The following is a 23,310-nucleotide window of genomic DNA, read 5'->3' on the forward strand; positions in this document are numbered from 1 at the left end:
TTTTTTAAATGCCCATGAAATCACTGCATTGGTGTAAATGGATAAAAATAAAGTCGAAGTGTGTATGCCAACCATTAGGCGGACGGACCATACACGATACAATCTGATTGTACAATCAACTGCAGATCTACCATACCAAAAATAGTGCAAAAGTCGGACGACTCAAAATAAAACTGCACAATCAGATTGTATGATGTATGGCCAGCCTTACGGTGGCTATACATGCTTTGGTAAATTATCGTTTTTTTTTATCAATCACTCTATAGCTGACAGACCATTTTATCAATATGCCCCACATGGGAAGTGGATTTCACATGATAGCTATTCGTATATCGATTTCCACTATATAAACTAACAATATGATCGATTGAAATACAGTCGTGTCTGACTGCTGCCGATCTTTGTAAAAGGATCAATCATTTTCCGCCTGGCCAATCAACTCAGGTTAATCAAATCCAATTGAAATCGAGTCTAAATTGATTGGAAGGGGGTTGTGGCTCGATTGTTAGCAAATTTGAGCATTTTGATTAAATAAAAATGCTCAAATCGATTAGATAAAAAATAAATAAAAAAATCTCAGTCATGGTTAGGCTGACCATACACTATACGATCCAATTGTACAATTAAGACCCCTTTCACACTAATGCTGTTTTCAGGCATTTTAGCGCTAGAAATAACGCCTGTAAGGCACCTGAAAACCGCCTCCCATTTATTTCAGCGTGACTTTTCACACTGGGGCGGTGCGCTTGCGGGGCGTTAGGAAAAGTCCTGCAAGCAGCATCTTTGGAGTGGTTTGGGAGCGCTGAATACACCGCTCCCAAAACACCCTGCCCATTAAAATAAATGGCAGCGATTCGGAAGCGCTGCAACACGGGCAATTTTAACCCCTTCTTTAGCCGTTAGAGGCCGAAAAAAGTGCCACTAAAACGAGCTTAAGGGGCCCCTAATGTTAAAGGGGTCTTAGAGTTATCTACTATGAAATATAGGAAATATAAACAAGCTATTCAATTTCCATTCAATCTAGCAGGCTCCTGCAAAGTTGGACTTTTTCAACCCAACTATAAAGTTGATGGTAGATCTAAAAGATATTGAACAATCAGATTGTACAGTGCATGGTGAGACTTAGACCCCTTTCACACGGAGGAGTTTTTCAGGCGGTACAGCGCTAAAAATAGCGCTGCTATACCGCCTGAAAAACTCCTGCCCGGCAACCTCAAAGTGAAAGCCCGAGGGCTTTCACACTGAGGCGATGCGCTGGCAGGAGAGAAAAAAATCTCCTGCAAGCAGTATCTTTGGAGCGGTCAGAGAAGCGGTATGTATACCGCTCCTTCCCATTTAAAACAATGGGAAACCGTGGCAATACTGCCCGCAATGTGCCTCTGCATAGGTGCATTGCGGGCGGTATTAACCCTTTATCGGCCGCTAGCAGGGGTTAATACCGCACCGCTAGCGGCTGAATCCCGCGGCAAATCCGAAAGGTACATCGCCGCTATACCGCCACCGCGCCACCCACGTGAAAGAGGCCTTAGGGCCAGTGCTTTTTTTTTCTGCTTTAACCACTTCCCGACTGCCGCATGTAGATATACGTCGGCAGAATGGCACTTACAGGCACATTGGCGTACCTGTACGTCCCTGCCTAGACGTGGGTCTGATCGGGACCCCCCCGCTACATGCGGCGGTCGGATACCCGCGGGGAGCGATCCGGGACGACGGCGTGGCTATTCGTTTATAGCCGCTCCGTCGCGATCGCTCCCCGGAGCTGAAGAGCGGGGAGAGCCGTATGTAAACACGGCTTCCCCGTGCTTCACTGCGGCGGCGCATCGATCGAGTGATCCCTTTTATAGGGAGACTCGATCGATGACGTCAGACCTACAGCCACACCCCCCTACAGTTGTAAACACACACTAGGTGAACCCTAACTCCTACAGCGCCCCCTGTGGTTAACTCCCAAACTGCAACTGTCATTTTCACAATAAACAATGCAATTTAAATGCATTTTTTGCTGTGAAAATGACAATGGTCCCAAAAATGTGTCAAAATTGTCCGAAGTGTCCGCCATAATGTCGCAGTCACAAAAAAAAAAAAAAAAAAAACGCTGATCGCAGCCATTAGTAGTAAAAAAAAAAAAAAAATAATAAAACTATCCCCTATTTTGTAAACGTTATAAATTTTGCGCAAACCAATCGATAAACGCTTATTGCGATTTTTTTTACCAAAAATAGGTAGAAGAATATGTATCGGCCTAAACTGAAGAAAAAAATGTTTTTTATATATATGTTTTTGGGGGATATTTATTATAGCAAAAAGTTAAAAATATTGCATTTTTTTCCAAATTGTCGCTCTATTTTTGTTTTTAGCGCAAAAAATAAAAACCACATAGGTGATCAAATACCACCAAAGGAAAGCTCTATTTGTGGGGAAAAAAGGACGCCAATTTTGTTTGGGAGCCAGGTCGCACGACCGCGCAATTGTCTGTTAAAGCGACGCAGTGCTGAATTGTAAAAACCCCTTGGGTCATTTAGCAGCATATTGGTCCGATCCTTAAGTGGTTAAAAACACATGGAAATTAAGTTATATGGCTTCCAATGGGATAGTTCACATGAGAGAGTTCCAGTTTCAGAAAACAAAAGTAGAACATGCTGCATTTTTCCTGCACAGGACTACCGCAACGCGGTAAAACACATTGAAAATGTAGCATGAAAACGCATAAAAAAAAACACCGGACCAGTACAGTGGGGGGGGGGGGGGGGGGGGGCAACAGGAAAAAGGCATCTGAAATGCATATGAAAAAAAAAATGCACCGCAGTGAGAAACACGTGTTAAAACGGCACATGCAGAAATGTATCTGAGTGCGTTTTTGTGGTGTGAACATTTGAACTGCGCTCTGACTTCATAGACAGACCAAAAATCAAGGCAATCCTATGGGCATAGTTCACATCATTGCAGTTCAGGGCAGTTAAAAAAAAAAAAAAAGTAGAGCATGCTGCATTTTTCCTGCACAGGACTGTACTGGAATGCAGTAAAACGCATAAAAAAAAAAATGTACCGGAATGCATGAAAACGCATCAAAAACGCACTGGCCCCGTACAGTGGAAAAAAAGAAAAGCAGGAAAGAGGCATCTGAAATTAATCCAAAAATGCATAAAAAAAAATAAAAAAAATGCACCGGAGTGTGCCAAACACGTGTTAAAAAGGCGCATGCAGAAATGTGTCCGGAACGGATCTGGAGTGCGTTTTTGTGGTGTGAATATTTGAACTGCACTCCGACTTCATAGACAGCCCAGAAATCAATGCAATCCTATGGGCATAGTTCACATCATTGCAGTTCAGCGCAGTAAAAAAAAAAAAAAAGTAGGAGCATGCTGCATTTTTGCAGGGAACGTGCTATAAATGCGCTTTAAACGCACAACACCTGCACCGTGCCCCTTTAAGCCAAGCCCAAAAACAGAGAAAAACGCACTGAAAAACTCAGTGCTAAACGCAGCGCAAAACGCACGCAAGCGCACTACAAATGCATGTAAACATGCAGTGAAAAACACAGTCCTGTGCAGTTTCTCAGTGGGAGAGTGTGCCTGATTGGATAGAAACTGAATGGTCTCACTCTAAATAGAATTGTACAATCACATTGTATAGTGTATGGCCAGTATTAAGCTTACAGAGTCCTCCCCATTGATTTCCATGTCGTTTTTCCCAGCAGCCCAATGATCCGATCCTGGGATCACACTGATCTCCGGCTGGAGAAAACTTTTCTTCCTCCAGACAAACTTCATGTCTCCTCTCCCAGGGGGGGGGGGGGAGGGGCTGGACAATAAGCAGAGCCCCTCCCTCTACAAACCCCGCCCCTGAACTGCAACTGACTCATTGAGCTAATTTCATTCCTCTCTTCATTCCAGAGATTCCTCTGAAAAGCTGTCACCTTTCCAAAATACCAAGCCTGCTTCCCTAGCACCAGCACCCACAGAGCCCTCCTCATCCTCACCTGACCTTCATCACACAGGAGGGGGCAGAGACAATCCCTCCAAAGGAGAAACAAAAAAAAAAAAGAAAGAAAAAAAAAGATTCCCAAGTCTTCCCCCCATACAAGTGCTGATCAGGGGCTGCCTTCCCTCTTCTGGCTCCATCACCCCCCCCCCCCAACTTACCATCCAGGGGCCACCTAGTGCCTGCTGCTCAGAGCCCCCTCTACACTTCTCCTGCTGGCAAGGTAAGCAGAAAACTTCCAGATCCGTGTATTTGTCTCTCTCCCCCCCTCCTGTCTATCACACGAGCCGGGAGCTTGGAATCCTTGTCGTTTCTAGCATGTTTGGCATTTTTTGGGTTCCTTTCTCTCTTCCTGATTACTTTGAGCTTGGATCGAGCTGGAGAGGAGGATAGCCCAGAGCTTGGCTGACTCTGATCATGGCAAAGGGGGGCTTTTCCTTCATTTCGCTTCTTTTTGGTGATCCTTCCATAGAGGGTGATCATGGATCTCTCGTTGTATGGGCTGATCTGGCGTTTTCAGCTTGGGGTCGGACCACTAAGGAGACTGTGGATCTCTTTACAACTTATTGGACTGTTTTTACTGTTAAATAGCCCCCCCATTCCCCCTTTTTCCTCATTGTCTATAATGATCAGATTTTTTATTTTATTTTTATATATTTATATCACCATTCATTGTTCACCAGCCAGAGAAACTTTGAAAACTTCACTTTTTTATTTATTTTTTATTGATTTGCTCTTTGTTGCCTCCCCACCCACCTCCATCTCCCCCCAGCCTGTGTTCTGCTCGGTTCCTCTATCCATGTAAGTCCTGATCCTTTGTTTTTCCATCTTTCTGCTGATCTAAGCAGGAAACCCCCAGAGCTGGGCGAAGCGTGGAGCTTAGTTTTTTCCCCAGTTGGTTACAAGTTGAATTTTCTCTTCTTTTGTCTTGTACAATGTGTGTTGTAGCCCCCCTCCCTTAGCCAAGTTTTAGTTGTGAGATTTAGATTATAAACCCTTTAAATGCCACCGATCACCTCTTCTGAAACTTTTCAAAACTTGACTTTGAAACTTTTTGTTCTTTTGAAACAAATTTCAAGGTCTTTAGTAACTGTTATTTTATATTGAAAGTTTTATTTATACATTGACGGTGTTATTTTTATATATTGACAGTATTGTTTTTATATGTTGACAGTTCTATTTTTAGATTGGCATTTATGTAAGGTGCATTATTTATATTATTTTAGATTTAACATGCTACTTTTATATATAGGTGTTTTATATTTTATAGTATTTTAGATTTAACGTGCTACTTTTTATATATAAGTGTTGTTTTATACTTTATAGTTTTTTAGATTTAACGTGCTACTTTTACATATAAGTGTTGTTTTATATTTTATAGTATTTTAGATTTAAAGTGCTACTTTCGTATGTTTCTGTTTACATTCAAGTATTTAGGGACTATTTTTATATTGTAAGGGCTGTTTTTTTTTAATACTGAAAATATTTACTTTTTAAGAGTTATTTATTTATTTAAAGTGTTTATTTTTATATAGAAAGTATTTTTCCATTGACGGTATCGTTTTTTTCGATTTAAAGTGTTCTTTTTATATTTCATATATGAATACAACAAAGCTCTGCTCATGGCTGGTGACTCAGCTCCTTGATGTCTAAGCAGTGGCAAGCTCTTTGTCTTGGATCAGGGTGTTGGTAAAGGGGGGGGGGGCAGTTTACTGGGGTTACTGTATTTGCCATATTGCCCAACTGTTGCTGACCAGCTTGTAGGAAATGGGAGCCGACATGGAAAGCTGGAAGAAGGAGGGGGAAGGTTGTGGGGGGGGGGAGAAGGACAGATAAGGAGGGAACACAGCAGGCTTTCAAAGTTTGCTCTCTTTGTTCAGCTGCTTGGGCTGTAGGGCTCTGCCATGCTGGCTGTGCTCAGAGTTAGTTGTATTTGTTTTGTAGTATCTTCAGTATAAATAAAGCAGGAAGCTTTTTTTTTTTTTTTTCTTCCACTCTTTTCACTGGCAACTAAACAAATCTCTTGAAGGGGGTTGGGCGGGGGGGAAATCACAGCACAAAGGCCCGGGATTGTTATTGGCGCTACTGGATTTAACTAGTAAAACATAAGAGCTGATCTTGTGTGGCAGAGTTAGCTACAGAGAACACCTCACAATAATGTTTCTGGGACTTTCTAAGGATTTAGACCATACATTCTACAATCTGATTGTACAATCTCCTTTGGATCTACAGCCAACTATGTAGTGAAAGGGCTTGCCTGATATCCAGATTGAATGGTCCTCCTATTACATAGTTTTGGTAAATTGAATGAAGCATGTACTGGACTGTGTCAATTCTAGTCAGCCTAAGCCCCGGTTCACACTAGTGCGACTTGCAATACCTAGTCGCATGACAAGGGAAAACACATTCATTTCAATAGTGGCTATTCCAATCAACGTGACTCAAGTCGCAGAGACTTATTAAAAGTTTTCTGCAGTACTTTGATGAGACTTCAAATGTGACTTAGAGCCCCATAGACTCGAATGTCGCAACTGAGTCCCACTGGAAATCGCATGACAGTGGGGGTCGCAGCAGTGGCTAAAAGTCTCCACACATGGAGCCAATGGTTTGTTGACAAACGCTCCTATGATTCTTCATTTTAAGAGCTATTTTATATATTGGGTTTGCATGGACATTTGCTTGTAGAAAGATTTTAGAAGATCAATAGTTCATGTCCCCAAAAAGTGTTTGGAAGTTGTTGGTAGATATCTTCATATTTGTCTTTAATATCTATATTATCATAATATGATTTAGCTCTATGTATGTAACAAAGTCAATAATAATGCTTAGATTGGCCATACATTGGCTATTTCTGGCATATCTTGAGACAACTGACTGTCAGAAGACATTGTTATCATATAGCTTGGCACATTTTTGTGCAGAATGGTTCTATCCATTCTTTTCATGTATGGAGTAAAGAGTACAGGCTTGTTGTCAAACCTGTGCCACATTTACACATTGGCAGGTTCAGAGTGGATGTGTGTGATTGGGTTGGAGGACAAGTAGATGTCACCTTATGCACCAGCAGTGGCGGTGACTTGTCCTCAATGTTCCCCTAACGGGGAAGTTCCTTCACTGACTGCGCAGGCGCAAACTTCCCGACGGAAATCCCTGAACCTCGCCCGGCATCCAGGCTCATTCTTTAACATCCCCGTGGATTGGAGGATGTTAAAAAAAGAGCCAGGAGGCCGAACGAGCCGTCCGAGCGCAGCGAGGACGTGAGGCCGACTGGCCACTTACCTCGAAATCCACGTCGCCCTGGATGCCGGCCGCGGTTCGGGGATTTCCATCAGCAAGTTTGCGCCTGCGCAGTCCTTGAAGGAACTTTCCTGATAGCTGGAACCGTCTCAGCACATCAGTTTGCGCATGCGCTGGAACTTCCACGATAGCTGGAACCAGCACGGCAGATCAGCGGGACAAGGTCATCCAGTGCCCAGGGCAAAGTTGCCAAACTGTGCCCCCTTTCCCTTAGGGTCAGGGTGTCCCCCCCATCCCTGCAATAAACCATTGCGCCAGGGGAAGCCTCTCCTCCTGCCCACCCCTTGTACCGGCCCTGTGCACCAGTGCTAGTGGTACCTCTGCCCATGTAAGGCCAAACAAGACACATCCATACTGAATATTGATGCCATGGGTGGCACAGGTTTCCTTGCTAAGAGCGAGCTCACTGCATGCTTCCTGTACAGTGATACACCTTCCGGTCTCTAGAATTAATTGGGAGTTGGAGCAGCCAGCTCCCAGTTATGCGACCACAGTGACAGCCAATCACAGTGGTTGCATGATCCAGCAGACCTGTTCCTGAGAGCTTACAATCTAAAGGTATGGGCAAAAAGGGGTGAAAAAGGTAAATACAGTAAAACCTTGGATTGAGAGTAACTTGGTTTGAGAGCGTTTTGCAAGACAAGCAAAATGTTTTAATAAATTTTGCCTTGATATACAAGTACGAGTAGCGTCATGTCACAACTGAGTATAAAAAAGGAGAGGAGCCTCCAAGTGTAGCAATATGGTTACATTTAATGAAGGGAAAACATCATTTTATTATGAAGATGTTAATACAATATCATAGTGTATGTCAAGGTGAATGGGCTAAACAGTATCATGATTTACAAACCGTAAAAACCACATCAGTAGCAATGGAGCAATCCAGAATATGATATGAAGCAATGATCATACATAAGTACAAAGTACTTTGGAATACTTATGGTCTATTGATTTCTGTATATAAAATTCTTCTATAAAATAGGTGCGTGGCACAGGGCCGACGCGTTTCGTGTGTAAAAATAAGTGTCCTTGCATCTTTGTCATGATCACTGAATGTGCCATCTCCTCATTCCCTTTTTTTTATTAGATTTGGATGACTTTTGGTGTGGTTGCACAGTAAAACATAAATTTTGTCTCCCCCCCCCCCCCCTTTTTTTTTTTTTTTTACCTCTCCGGCTCGGGTTTAACGTTGCTGCGACATGGGATATGACTTGTGAAACCCCAAGTCGTGTGACATGTCAAATGCAATGTTTCCCTATGAGAGCCACCATTAGGTTGCATTCACACCTAAAGCGTTTTGTCGCCTGAAGCGCGACGCTCAAAAACGCTAGAGGGGAAAAATACATTATTCCCTATGCAGATGGTTCACATCTCCACTCCAAAACGCCTGACGCCGAACGCCTGAAGCTCAAACAAGTTCCGGACCCTTTTTTGTTGCGCGAATCGGGCGGTTTGGGCGTTTTTGAGCGTTTCTATTTCCTATAGAAAGTAATGGAAAAGCTTGATTCAAGCGACTAGCGCGACAACGAGCGTTTGCTACGGGCGTTTTGTCGCTTTAATCAATAAAACATTTCACCCAGGCAGAAGATAAAAAAAATCTACCAACATAGCAGCAAGTGATGAAAAGATGATCATTTTTCCTATTGGCTAAAATAAAAAACGTTGAAGTACAAAAACGTCGGACGAAGCTGTATGCAAACACACAAATAAGATTACATAAATAGGCCAAACATGGAATCTCGCTAGGCTAATTCACTTTTCTGCAGGTTTTTATTGCAGGTAGATGTATCATAAGTTCAGCACCTTAAGGATGGTAATATGGACAAATCCTACCTTTTTGAATTAGCATGGAGCATTCATGTGTCCAGATCAGAATAGGGTAATTAGACAAGCAGACAATAGGACTAGATAGAAGGGTTGGTTGATCTATGGCGTGACTAGGTGAATGGATTTGAAATGTTTACTGTCAACATGAATTGGTCATTGAAATGCACATACTACAGGGGATGGAGGGAAGAGCACCTGTGATAACATCTTTCTGTTTGTTTAGGACTGGAAGGAAGAATAAAGCCGGGTACACACTATTCGTTTTTTTTTTTCACTGACAGCTCCGGTTGGAGCCGCTGTACTAACCTTGCGAGGTTGGTTCAGTGATCTCCCCTGCTGAGCTTTTGTGTTCTGGCAGGGGAGCAGCCTCCTCCCACCAGAACACTCTGATCAGCGCTCTCTGCTATTGGCCGAGCATGCTGATCGGGAGTCATCGGCTGCTGGTTTTCCAGCATGCATGTCCAGCAAACACATGGGCCGAATGTTGGTCGTTTTTTCTTTTTTTTCTTTTCATTGTCTCCCAACATTCGGCCCATGTGTGTACAGGTCTTAATGGCTGGCCATACATTATACAATTTTTAATTTTCAGATTTACCAAAACCATGAGGTCAAACCTAAACAATTAGGCAGGCCCTTGCACTACATAGTTGAAGGTAAATCTAAGGCCTGGCAATACACGGTTCAAATCTGGGCCGGTCCAGCAGGAACCGGCTAAGATTGGAACTGTTGATGGACAGGCTGAATGCGCCAAATTGATTGATCAACTTGGGTACAACCAGCCTGCCGGATTCTCTTGCGATCATCGCAATCATAGCGGCTGCTATACCTGCTAGCGATAATCGCTGTCTTCTTCCTGCGGGGAAGCCATCTCCACCGGGAGCAGACAATTGCTTGGCAGGAGGGATTCACCAGTCAACACTGTCTGTGTCGATGGGGGAATTGTGCAAATTTGCATCGTGTATGGCCTACCTAAAGGAAACTGAACCAGAAAATTGTGTAATGTATAGCCAGCGGATTTCGCCATCCATACCAATAGACAAATCCCCCCTGCCAGACTTTTGTATTCTGTTCTGTCCGAATTGGACCACTGCGCCAAAACATGGGAGGCATTATAATCATACCCTATCTCTGATTTCAAAATATGAGGATTTTGCTTTCTTTGGCCTGTATTTGCACATTTAATGTCTGCGTGGCACTGTATGGTAATGTTTACGTTACAAAGTACTATGTATACTGGAGTTTTTATGGCAAGTTTGCATGTGTTTGTATAAGTGGATGACCTCTACAGTCAGCTTGATTGTCGTTACATGTCCTGTCTCCATGGTGACTTGTATTATGACTTTGACACATTGTAATTAATCTTATAATAGGAAAAGTAGGTTAGATAAATTTAGAACAAGGCTGCCCAATCAAAGAAGGCTTTTCAAAGGGGAAAAAAAAAAAACATTTTAATTCATGATCAAGTGGGTGTGTATTGTGAGCATAGTGTTATACACTTATACAACCAACCACAATGTAACAACTGGGCAGCAGCATGCCAGTGATTTGTTTAAATTGATACTTGTGTGTGTCTGCCTTCCTAATACTGAGGTCCTGGTTGATTTTTCCAGGGCTGTGTAACGCTCTATGGCGAGAGATGTTGTAATCCAAGAAAGATTGGCTCTAGATGTGGCTTTTGGTCAGTCTACATTTTACATGAAACTTCTTTTTAACGCAATCACACTTTTGCCCATAAAAGCCCCACTTTAACCCAATATAAACTTACTGGAACATTACTTTCTCCGGAGCCCCTCACCATCCCTACTACAAACCACAGTTAATTAGATACAGAAATTCGGACTGGCACTAAAATCAAGATCTACGATCTATTCTAAGATCTATTCATTTGGTTTAGAAAACATCGAATTTTTATGACACCAGGTTTGAAAGTATATATTATACAACACAAATAAAATCATATACGGTAGGCCATACAGCATACCTTCAGTGTTCTAATGGAGTCCATGTCTCGACAGGTTATGGTGGGTGGTCATAATGTTATGGCTGATTGGTGTACATAAAAGTGAAAAACAGGTCCCTCCTATTATTGTACTTAAAGGGGTGTTCCAGGCATTTTTTGTGTTTATTAAAAGTCAGCAGCTACATAAAGTGTAGCTGCTGGCTTTTAATAAACACACACTCACCTGCTCCACGTTCCAGCGGCGCGCCGGCCGGGGCTCCGCTCCTCTCCCCCCCTTTCCAGCCAGCGTCTTCATCCTAAGTGTGGGCACCCGACCGTGACAGCTTTCGGCTTCACGGCCGGACACCCACTGCGCATGCGCGAGCGGCGCTGCGCTCTCTCCTTGGACAGGCGATCGCATGGGACCTGTCATGTGTCCCAGGCGATCGCCTACAGGGAGGGGCTGCAGTAAGGCGATTAAGCTATTCGCCTTACCAGCCCCTCGGCGGAAGGAGGAAGTGGGACAGGAAGCCCCCACTCCCCCCCCCCCCCCCAAAAAAAAAATTACATGCCAAATGTGGCATGTAAGGGGGCGAGGAGTGGGTTAAGCGGAAGTTCCAATTTTGGGTGGAACTCCGCTTTAACCGTATAGGTTAAAATGGCATTCCGGGCATAGTTTATCATTTTTTTGCAATCCACAATACATAACATTCAATATTCTTTTACAATTATCAAAAAAAACACGATCGGTACATAAAACAGTGTAAAGTACCTGATATCTGCTCAGTGATCTTGTGGCTGTTTTTAGGTTAGCTGTGGGCATGAGAAGCCAAGTTCCTGGAATTTCCCTAGAGAGGTGCATGCTGGGATTTTTAGGCACACTACTGCCCAGAGACTCCTGAGAAATGAGTGTCATCATTTCCCAGGAGGCAATGAGGTCTTGGGACAGGAAGTTGAAGCACCGCAGACTAGGAACTAGGCAGATTATGAAATCTGCCTAGTAACAGCCATATACAATTGAGTAAAAAAAAATTGTTAAGAATTTTTTTTTTTTTTTTTACATTAAAGGCAAGCTGTTAGTAAAAAGTTTTTTTTAAGGGTGGAACTCCGCTTTAAAAACAGAGCCTGTGTGTATACAAGCATGTTAGAAGTGTATTTCAAGCATTTCACATGCGTATTCAAACTTCAGGCAAGACAAAAACTGTTTAGCCATGGAAAGCACTAGAGGGAGGAGACTAGTTCACACAAGCTTAAAATTCCTGAAAAATGCAAAAAAAAAATCCACTTCAAGCATTTTTAGGCATTTTAATTGAAGTTCTATGGGGCAAAAATGCCCAACTTTGTCTCAGAAGTAGCTTGTGGAGCTACAGGAGTCTGAGCAATCCTATGGGAACAGCCACCATTGTAATGCATGGGATTGAGGATGTTGAACACTTTGGAGGTTCAGGCTAGAAAACCATGTGTGAATGGGGCCTAAAACATTTACTTAGTTTACTTTATTTGAATTAAACATTAATAATGAATGTATTCAGGTTTATATCATTTGCTTGCTTTGTGTGACTCCAGAGGATGAAGTTTCTTTACCATCACCCTGGCTGTAGTTTGGTGATTCACACACTAGGACAGGACAGTAGTATGTACAGTGATTGTCATAAGTCATCTTGGATGTTGACTCCTCCAGAAACTCGGCTTATGAGTAACATGCTTGTGTATCACCAAGCCTGGGCTCTGTTTAGCTATCAGGTTATTTTAGAAACTCTGCCAGCCAGCCCAACAAACTTTACTAGGAGTGTATCAGAATCAGACGGAACAAACTCTCCTGTATACCCGCTCTACACCAGAGTCCAATCATAAATACAGACATCCCAGGGAATATTCTCATGACATCAGTTGTGGAGATTGTGGCCATGTGATGTGTTGGAACCTCCCAGGAAATAAAAAGAAATGAGCAGAGCTGAGGGCTGTTAGCATTTCTTTAGAGGATTTCACAGGAAAACCTGTAGTTGGATCTATCGGGAGGGGGTATTGCTGCTTCCGTCATATGACATGACTCAAAGGTCATGACCTGAAAGCAAAATATATAAAAAATAATGATTTTGCAGACAATAATTGAGAATTTGCATATATATATATATTGTATGTATAGTACTAGCAGTAGTATTTTTGATTTTCTTATAAGGGAAAACGTTTTAATACATTGTAATTTGATGCTTTTATCTCTTTCTTTCTTTCTTTCTTTCTTTCTTTCTTTCTTTCTTTCTTTCTTTCTTTCTTTCTCTCTTTCTCTCTTTCTCTCTATCTTTCTCTCTTTCTCTCTTTTTCTCTTTCTCTTTCTCTCTTTCTCTTTCTCTCTCTCTTTCTCTCTTTCTCTCTCTCTTTCTCTCTTTCTCTCTCTTTTTCTCTCTCTCTCTTTCTCTCTTTCTCTCTTTCTCTCTTTCTCTCTTTCTCTCTTTCTCTCTCTCTCTTTCTCATTCATTTATATATATATATATATATATATATATATATATATATATATATATATATATATATATATATATAATTATCTCTGGTTAAAAAAAAAAAAAAAATACTTCAGGTACAGGGTGGCTACTTTGGTTCTCCATGGTCCTACTGTGTGTAGGAACATAGCGACTCTTGCTTACTCACTCCCAAGCTGGAATATATTGGGATTTTTTAGTGTGCGAAGAGCTGCACAAATGACTGAAACTACAGCGCACAGCCAATTCCAAACAGACAGAAGTGAGGGGAAATGGAGAAGTTTGGGCAGTACATGGAGGATCGTACAGGGAGGCAGAAAAACGCAGTAATAAATTATTTAATGAAGAATAGATTACAGGGCCGTTAAGCAGTGGATGTGTGTGGATTTTTGGAGAATAAGGAAATAGTTTAGTGTCCCTTTTTCTTTTTTTTCTTTTTACCTCCAGCAGAGTACAGCCTTTTTCTGCTGGCCTTGTTTAAAAACAGCCCTTGACTCTGTTCATGTAGCCTTCCCTTACAGTTCACATCTTCTTGTTTTGTTTGCTCATCGTGAAGTTGTTAAACTGGTTCCCGATCTGAAACATTTCTACTTGTATTCATCTCTGTCTTCCTTGGGGCATATTAAAGTGACCCCAATAGGGTGGTGAAAGAAAACATAAAAGGCCATTTATGGAAAATTGTTTTTTTTTTAACAGTCCTTTACCTTTTTGATATATGAATTCTAGTATTAAAAATGATTACCTAAGTACCTTCTAATATGATATTAAAATGAAAGCGGTAGGTTCTAAATGTTTATTATTGATTTTGATTGTTGGCATTGTCTGTTGTGCCCCCATAGTGTTGTCCTTTCATACTGATGTAGGTATGTGCCTACAGTTCTCTCTAATTGTAATCTATGCAATGTGCAGTCCTTTCGGTGATGTCTATGTTGATCAGCTATGCCTTGGTATAATTGGATGAATGGTTGTATGGGGAATGGTTTGGAACATCCATGACCATTTTATATTGCTTTTACAGCAATCGAGGGTCACTTCTGACTATTCTATGGACACCTCCTGTCCACAGCAGATATCTCTGGCTGCTCTTTCTGTAAAGGCTCCCGCAGCCTGGGGGTTTAAGACCTCCCTGTAGTGTTTTATGACTATCTGAAGATTGACCATAATCTGCAGATCTGTACATGGTTTAGGCAAAAAAAAAAAACCATTGGTTCCATTTGCGTTTACCGTAAGGCAAGGGAGAGAACTGCATCAATGCACAGGGCTTGCAATATGTTTTATTTATTTAGTTATTCCTGGTTACTTCTAGAAACTTGTATTTAGGCTCAGCAATGAAATCACAGGAGAGAAGGTATATGCAACACATATAAGATATATCTGACCATCCATATTTTGGTTTATCTGAACGTGTTGATGAGGGAATCAAGTGATTTCCTTTCCTTCATCCCGCGGTTGAAGAAAAAGAGTTGGTTAATGCAGTAGTGTAGTGTAGTAGTTAGACCCGCCCTAAAATGTTCTAACGGGGATACTAGTTGTGAGGGCCTGCAGGGGGGGAGCAATGGATTCCCATAATTTACATCATTTCCTGTCACTTCCTGTTTGGCTATGGGGCAGGAAGTGAAGGGAAATCTCTGCAATGGGACAGGGATGGTAAAAGATAAACTGACAGGGGCTATAACCCTCCCTTACTCTATCCAAAATGAAAAAAAAAGTGTTGCCTATAGTTCTTCTTTCAGCACAAATTTCTGATAATTTTATGGAGAGGACTAAGCTATAACCATGTCAATGGTGCAGCAGAAAACATATAGCACAGTGAGGAAGGTTTGTGGTCCAGGATGATAGGACAGTCAAAATTAGAAGCAGCGTTACCCCCCCTCACTGTTGCGGAATGACGACGGCCGCCCGTATACCGGAAGCCGTGCGGCGGCTTTATGGGGGCACTAGACTAACTTGCCTCTCAGACCATGCTGCCCCATAAGACTGGTGCTACACTAACAGTGTAGCGCAAGCCGGCGGGGACTCTTTTTTCCGTGCTGACCCCTGCAAAGTGCTGCCCTAGGCCTGGGCATTGTTGGCCTAGGCCAGGATACAGTGTTGGGATAATGTACAGCTGGCCTAAAACACTCTTTATAGAAGGGTTGAAATTGTCTGTCTTGGACAGAATGCTGTTTTTGGGTTCCCTTCAGTTTTAAGTGTTAAATGGAAACCTAGGCCAGTCTAAGCTATGAACTTTCTCTTTAGCAGAGATCACATAATCCTATACCAAGGCACCCAATCGTGTGGCATCACTCAAAGTTTGGATAATCATGTACTACAGCATCTTTTCTCAAATGTTTTACCCCATAGGGGTCTCAGGGACCCCCTTGCTAAAATATATTCATTGGGGGTAATGTAATGCACATTACATTAGTGGTCAGTTGAAAGAATGACCATCTTACAATGGTGTCGCTTTTATAGACAACTAAATAGATCCCTGGTGTCATGCCACTGGCTCTGTCAAGTGACATGGAACTATGCACGCACCATCAGATGGAAGGTCAATCAGCCACAGGTCAAGGAACCCCTAGCTGCCTCTGGGGGAACCCTGGTTGAGAATTTCTGGCCTACAGGAAAGGTAATAATTTTAGCCCTTTTTACCACATTTTTTTATTTTATTTTAGTATTTCTATGACGGAACGTGTTCTTTTTTTTTTTTTTTTTTTACCATGTCAGCTTTTAACCGAGCACTAGAGACCAGCTCATAGTTTTATGCTTGCCTTTGTCTCCGGTCTCCGTTTACAGTTTTGCATCATCGGTGGTATTATACATTATAATTGTTTACCTTTTTTTTCGTTAACAAAGTATTTGTTTTTTAAAGGGGATTCGATAGTAACCTCACTTTACTGAGGTCTAACCGGGGTCGAGCCCCCAAAACAGCTCCCAGGGCTCTATTAGCACTGTGGTAGAGTTGATTCCGTATTTATTTTTATTGATATATTTTACGGATTATGGTGTTCCTTTCTATGAGGATACATGATTGTTTGGGTCTAGGGTCGCTATATTCTCCACTTGTTTATTCAACAACATTTTTCCGCATAACTCAATGTTTTTTTAAACTCGCGCCACTTTTTCCATTTTTCCCTAAAGTCTTTATTTATCTCAACAACCCTCTCCTTTAACTCTTCCATCCTATGAGTTTCTTCTACTGCGTCAATCCATTCCCATATCTGCAGGCTTTCAACTTCCTGCCACTTTTTTGGTATAAGCCTTTTCGCAGCATTAAAGCGGATGTGCCACGGGGAAAAAATATTAAAAGCCAGCAGCTACAAATACTGCAGCTGCTGACTTTTAATATTAGGACACTTACCTGTCCTGGAGTCCAGCGCTGATCGCAGCAGAGCACGAGCGATCGCTCGTCTCTCTGCTGCTCCCCCCCTCCATCCACGCTCAGGGAACCAGGAAGTGAAGCGCTGCGGCTTCACTGCCCGGTTCCCTACGGCGCATGCGCGAGTCGCGCTGCGCCCGCCGATTGGCTCACACGCTGTGTGCTGGGAGCCGAGTGTTCCCAGCACACAACGGGCGACAGACGGGATGTGACGGAATGCCCGTCTTTCGCCCGTAGCGTGTGGCCGGAAGTGGGTGCAAATACCTGTCTTTAGACAGGTGTCTGCACCCCCCTCCCCCCTGAAAGGTGTCAAATGTGACACCGGAGGGGGGGAGGGTTCCGATCAGCGGGACTCCACTTTAGGGTGGAGAACCGCTTTAAGCAGGTGAGGTCTGAGTGATTGCCTGTACCTTTTGATTCCCTCTTGAGTACCATGGAAGAGGACAACCCAGGGATCTCTTCCAATCTCATTCCCTGTGATCTCTTTTATTTGACTCAAAATAAGATCCCAATACTTTTGTATTTTCGGGCAGGTCCACCACAGATGGCCCATCGTTCCCCTTTCTGGGCAACCTCGCCAACATTCAGCAGGCTGGCCGGTTCTAAACCTGCTAATTTTGTCAGGAGTGGTGTACCAGCCAGAAATACATTTTATAGTTTGTCTCGGCGGTTCTCGATGATGGAACATGTTCTAATGTTTTTTTGATATAGGTCATTTTTAAAAATATAAACCAATGTTGACTCTAGCTTCTTTGTACAGGTCATGATTGTGAGCAGTGTGAGTTGTTTTTTTTCTGTGTAATTTAATAGTACTGACTTGTAGTGCCAGATAGAATCAAAACGAAAAACATCCCAGTAACAGTCAGCCCGCATGCATACTGTCACCCACACGACCTCTGTTCTATTCTATGCAGATGGTGCAAATACAACACCTCAGCAGTGAATAAGGGCCTATTCTTTAACAGAAGAAACCCCATTACATAAATACACTGTGATGTCCGGCACACTGAGAGGATTAGCTCAATTAACCCCGTCAGTGCCAGCAGGCATCCTCAACACAGCAGTATTTCAGTGGCCTCCCGGGGCAGTGGGAGGATTATCTGCCAATCAAAGGCTCTTTATAGTCCTACTTATTGATATGTTTGTAAGCTTGTTAAATTTGGTAACATTTACATTTGCATGTATTTTTTTTTTAATTTAACATCTGAAGTAACAAAGAGTCGGTATAGGGTAAAACTTATTTCCTCAATTGGTGAGATTTTAGACTTCAATATGATTGGATCTGATTGTAGGAAACTCCTAGTTTTTAGTGGTTATTTAATATACTACGTCATTTGTGAGTTGAGCTAACAGACCTGGTCAGGTAGTTGTGAAGTTTTGGCTGTTGTAGGATGAGCTGATGTGGGATTCTTAATAAATCAATGTAATGTCCTAATTTATTTGTAACACGCTGATATCGTACATTCAACGATTTAAAAAAATAGATAAATTGTGATTAGTATTGTGTGTTTGTTCAGGTCTGGGTTGGCTGCCATTTGTTCCCAATCCCCCATATTGAGTCATTCAGGAAAACTATAGCATATTGTAAAATATCTCAAGCTTGAAAGCGGAAACACACCTTTCCAGTGCAGTGCTTTGCGGAAATGCACACTTTACTGTGGTGCACGTGCGTGCATGTTACTTGCATTAATGCATTGTGGTGCTATTCCTTTTCGAATGCCACACCAACGCGCTAAGATAACACAATGTGCTGCATCAGAAAAAGTGCTGCAAGACCGTCCCTGTGCGTTGGCAACAACCCATTGGAAATGGACTGGCTGCCCTAATGTTTTGCGCGGTGGTAATGCAACGCACAGGAAAGGAGAAATGTAAAAGAGTCGTTGATAATGAGGCTACAGCCTCAGTTTTTTAAATTTTGTTCACATCAGGATTCGCACTGAAAACACAACCACTGGTGTGCGCTGAGAGGAACAGTGCAAGCGTGATGATTCCAGTGCATTACTTTTTTTCTTATTTTGTTTTTAGAACTTTTGAAATACAGTAATACAAGTGACATTTTATTCACTGCAGAGGCTCTGCAATGTGGGTGTTTGCGTCACAGCACTCTGCTCTTCATAAAGTGCAGGCATATTAAACAGCATTTTATAAAGTATGTAAATACATTCACATCAGTCCATGTGCTCAGTCTTAACATTCCTACAACACTCGTACACACTCTAGGTGCAATTGCAGAAAAAGCCTTTTACCCGCCAGTATGTTTTTGAATCTTGGGAGGCAGTCCACACAAACTGGGAGAGAACATACACACTCCATGCAGGTATTGTCCTAGGTGGGATAAGAGGACAGGATCTGTAATCCACCTTTCACTGTGCTCCCTCTGCCATGGTATTAGATGGAAACGCACAGAAATGAAATGGGCTTTAAAGAATTCTAGGTATACCTGTGTGATCCCTCAAGAACCTGGAAATCATTGTAGACACTGCTACTCCAGTGATCTCCACTTGCTTCCGTGTCCCGCGCCAAGTGGCTTCCCTGCTGTTTTGTGTACCCAGGGTGTCAGCCCCTCGGTGTGGGTGCCATTCAGAGAAGGCTGTGAATTTTCTCAGTGAATTCAAAGCATTCTCTGATTGGATGAGATGGAGAGTATGATGTCATAGTCCATTCACCACATTGTCCAATCAAAAAACTGCTTGCATTCATGAGAAAATGCATAGCATTCTCTGAATGATGAACAAGTTGAGCGGCCAACGTCCCACTCGGCACGGTTTCCAGCTTTTAGTGGGATCCCACAGGTATGGAATGTACATAGTTGCATTGGTCCAAGCTGAATCAATGTAACTACATAAAAATATTCATACCTGGAATCTTTTTTAAACATGATACTTCCAGTACACAGTAAATCATTCTTCCCTAAAGAATTAAGTATATTTTTTTCACCGCTTCTCCTTTCCAGCGTTATATTTTTAGTACAATAACTTCCAGCATGTAATGTATTAGTAGTCAGTAGTAGAAATGATTTACTTTTATTTCAGAATTTCATTATCAGAACTACGTCACAAACTCAACAGTCGGATAAAACATTTGAGCAGTTTATTTAGCCAGGCACTGGGTGAGGAAAGTTGGCGGCTGTAGGCGCTGAGCAGCCTGGAGTTTCAATTGGGCCGGTGCTGGCGCCAGTACAAGTTCATTATTAGCATAACACCTTTCCTGGCACAAAGGTTGGCAGCATTTTCCATCACCGTGTAACACCGGCTTCTTTAAAGAGACAGATCAATCTTTTGTGTGGTTAAAGGAAGCGTGCTAACTTTGTTTCAAAGTACCGGAAATTCCTATAGGTCGGAGAAGATTCAGAAGAATGTTAGAAGTTTGCTGTGTCGGCTATGGAGCAACTACGTGTTAAGGTCTACTTCTGTTTGCTTTTTATTTTTTAAATTCAAGAAAATACAAAAAATATTGGAACGTCTAAACTTAGACTCGCCATACATGTTAGGATTTCCCATGGGGCCGAACAAAAGAAATCATTAGATTCCCCCCATCCATGCTAAACAGGTTTGTTGAAGCAGGTGGTGCCGACAGGGCTAGGAATCGGCTGAATTGGCCTGAAGTTATTCGCCCCCCCCCATTTACACCTGAGCATTTTGTTGCTCAGGTCCCGAAACATGACGTCACTCAAGATGAAGACTCCTATTATTGTCAGTAGGTCCGTTCACACCTAAGTGTTGCGTCATGTAATGTGAAGCTCCAAACTGTACACAAGCTTCTTTGAGTTAAATGGTTTGGAAGTATACACACTAAGCCCACATTGTGTTTTTTTTTGCACGTTTCCTGAAACATGACAACACTTAGAGCCAGTTCACACTGGGGCAACTCGTCAGGCGACTCAGCCGACTGACAAGTCGCATCCCATTGTATTCAATAGAACCGTTCGAATAGGAGCGACGCAAGTCGCTCCGACTTAGAACAAAAAGGTTCTTGTACGACTTTGGGGGCGACTCGGGGCGACTTGCATTAACTTCTATACAGAAGTCATTTTGCAAGTCACCTCTGAAGTCGTCTTCAGGACACCTTGCCGAGTCGCCCCCAAAGTCGTGCCGCCTCTAAAGATGAAGAACTGAGCATTGAAAAAGTAAATTTTTATTTAATTTATTCTAGGTACTTTTTTGTATAGCGCCAAAAATTTAAGCAGCACTTTACATATGTATTGTACATTCACATTAGTCCCTGCCCTCAAGGAGCTTACAATCTTTTTTTAGGGCAGAATCCCTTCCATAGGAGCGCCTGAAAAAATGAAGCTCCAATTTAAAAGTGTGCCAAAAATGTGCAATTGTACTCTCGAACAAGTTGAGCTTAAATACACACAAAAAAGCTTCTAAATCGCCTGGCTACGCTCATGCTGAAGTGTGAATTGGGGCCTATGGTAGCCATGGATAGCAAGATCCCACCATTTAGTTACACTGGAGCAGTGATTTCTGATGTGTGAAGTGGCCATTATTTTATGTATAAAATCTCTGTAGAGTAATACTGATCCTTCTCTCATGGTAAACAAAGATGGCAACATTGAAGCCTTGTTTTAAAAAATAATAAACCTGTCATACTTCCCTGCTCTGTGCAATGGTTTTGCACAGAGCAGCTCAGATCATCCTGTTCCTGGGCCCCACGCTAGCACTCCTGGCTCCTCCCTCCTGCCGGGTGTCATCACAGCAAGCAGCTTGCTGTGGTATCACCCAAGCAGGCCCGTCCCTTACGGTTCACTCACTGGCTGCTGCCAAAAGTCAATCAGGTGTGCGAGTCCCCAAAGAGGCAAGGCTCTCATGGACATCGCTGGATCGAGAGGGTGCTCAGGTATTAGATGGACTGGGTGGGGTGCTGCACAGAGTAAATGCCTTACCATAGGATGCATGAAGGTAAAAACCCGTGCCTTTACAACTACTTGAATTTTCTTCCATAATTTATTGGTGGTTGTGTTTTTATAAGAAAAAAACCCTGTCAGAATTGAGGGGCCCTGAAAAACAACTGGATAGGGGTTGGGTTGTACAAATTTGCAGCAAGACGATGATGGGTAGGACAGAGACTGCCTGAGGGGAGCCACAGAGACTTCAGATAAAGAGAAAAAAATACTGCAACAACATTGCAGGATCAAAGCAGACTCTGCAAAGCTCCTACTCTATTCAGAGTCTACGTTTACTACATACAGGTTTTTTTTGTTTTTTTTTACATTTTAAAACTTTGTTTATAAAACAGCTTTTATTTTACCATGCAAATACAGAATGAAACTAGTTACCCATGGTGGTGTGCTAATGGGGGCATGTTTGTGTCTATGTTTTTGTTTTTTTGACTGAGGTAAACACACCACATGGACGTGTTTTTCACCTCGTGTGAGGTGGCAACGCATAGACTAGGCAACAAGCCTTGTTTTGTAATGTCACAGCTCACACTGACATGCTGTGTTGGTGCATGCTCTAAAACGCAAAAGAAAAAAAACAACAAAAAAACGCAGGTGGTGCAGCATTGTTTCCATGCTGCAGTAAGTAACTATGTGAGTACAAAACAAGACTACAATGCGACACGGGTAAAACATTTACTGTAGAGCACGCAGAAACTTACCACAGCTCAAGTGGGTGCTGTGATGTGAACCTATCTTTTGTTTGTCTGGCAATTTGTCACTTTGCATTGCAGTGAGAAGAACCTTCTTTTTTTTAACTTGCTGTAACATGTTGACCGGCCCCATGGGAACTAATTGTACCAAATTAAAATGCATGCTATATGGCTAAAAGTGCATTGTTTGCTTGTCTTCTGCTTTAAGGATCACATCAGATCATGGTGCAAGAAAGACGGAAATAAGGTGGATGGAGGAATGCCCCATCCTCACCAGGCCCTTGGTACTGAAAGCAGAACCACCACTGTCAGAAAACACTGATCGGCAGCTGCGGACAATTGGCTGGAGCTGTTATTCAACTAAAGTTGTTCAGCCTATCCCTTTACCAGAGGTCGCTCAAACAATCAACTTCTGTTGAGAATAGACAGCCACACATTGATCCAAATTCTGCTGGTTCCTGCTGAACTGGACAAATTTCAGTCTGTGTATGGACAGCTTTAGTACCGAACAGATGCATGATGACTAAAGCCTCGTACACACGACCGAAAACTGCCAGGAGAGCTTTTGGCCGGGAAAACCGGCTGTGTGTATGTTTCCTCAAAGTTTTCCTGACAGGAAAGCCGCTGGGAATCCCGGCGGGAAAATAGAGAACCTGCTCTCTATTTTCCCGCCGGGATTCCCGGCGGTTTTAAACCCGGCAGTTTTCCTATGGGGAAACACTGCAAGGGTGCATACACATGGCCGGGATTCCTGGCCAAAGCTCTCCCTGCAGTTCTCCCGACGGTAAAACCTCTCGTGTGTACACAGGGAAAGTTACCAAGCAGGTTCT

The 23,310-nt window shown here is 42.6% G+C and overlaps 1 protein-coding gene across 6 annotated transcripts in view; it reads left to right on the plus strand.

Moving 5' to 3' along the window:
• Positions 1 to 3,871: 3,871 nt before the first annotated feature.
• LOC120916590 (transcriptional enhancer factor TEF-1-like) overlaps positions 3,872 to 23,310 on the plus strand; it is a 122,868-nt gene continuing 103,429 nt past the window's right edge. For 4 of the 6 annotated variants that reach the window (XM_040327643.1, XM_040327648.1, XM_040327647.1 and 1 more), the window contains exon 1: positions 3,872 to 4,204. The gene's annotated coding sequence lies outside the window, so the exon portion shown is untranslated. Of the gene's footprint in view, positions 4,205 to 4,245; positions 4,783 to 23,310 lie in introns of those variants that run through there. The other 2 variants (XM_040327649.1, XM_040327645.1) reach the window with 2 other exon arrangements.

Source organism: Rana temporaria, chromosome 10 (assembly GCF_905171775.1).
Source record: "Rana temporaria chromosome 10, aRanTem1.1, whole genome shotgun sequence".
Lineage (NCBI taxonomy): Eukaryota > Metazoa > Chordata > Amphibia > Anura > Ranidae > Rana > Rana temporaria.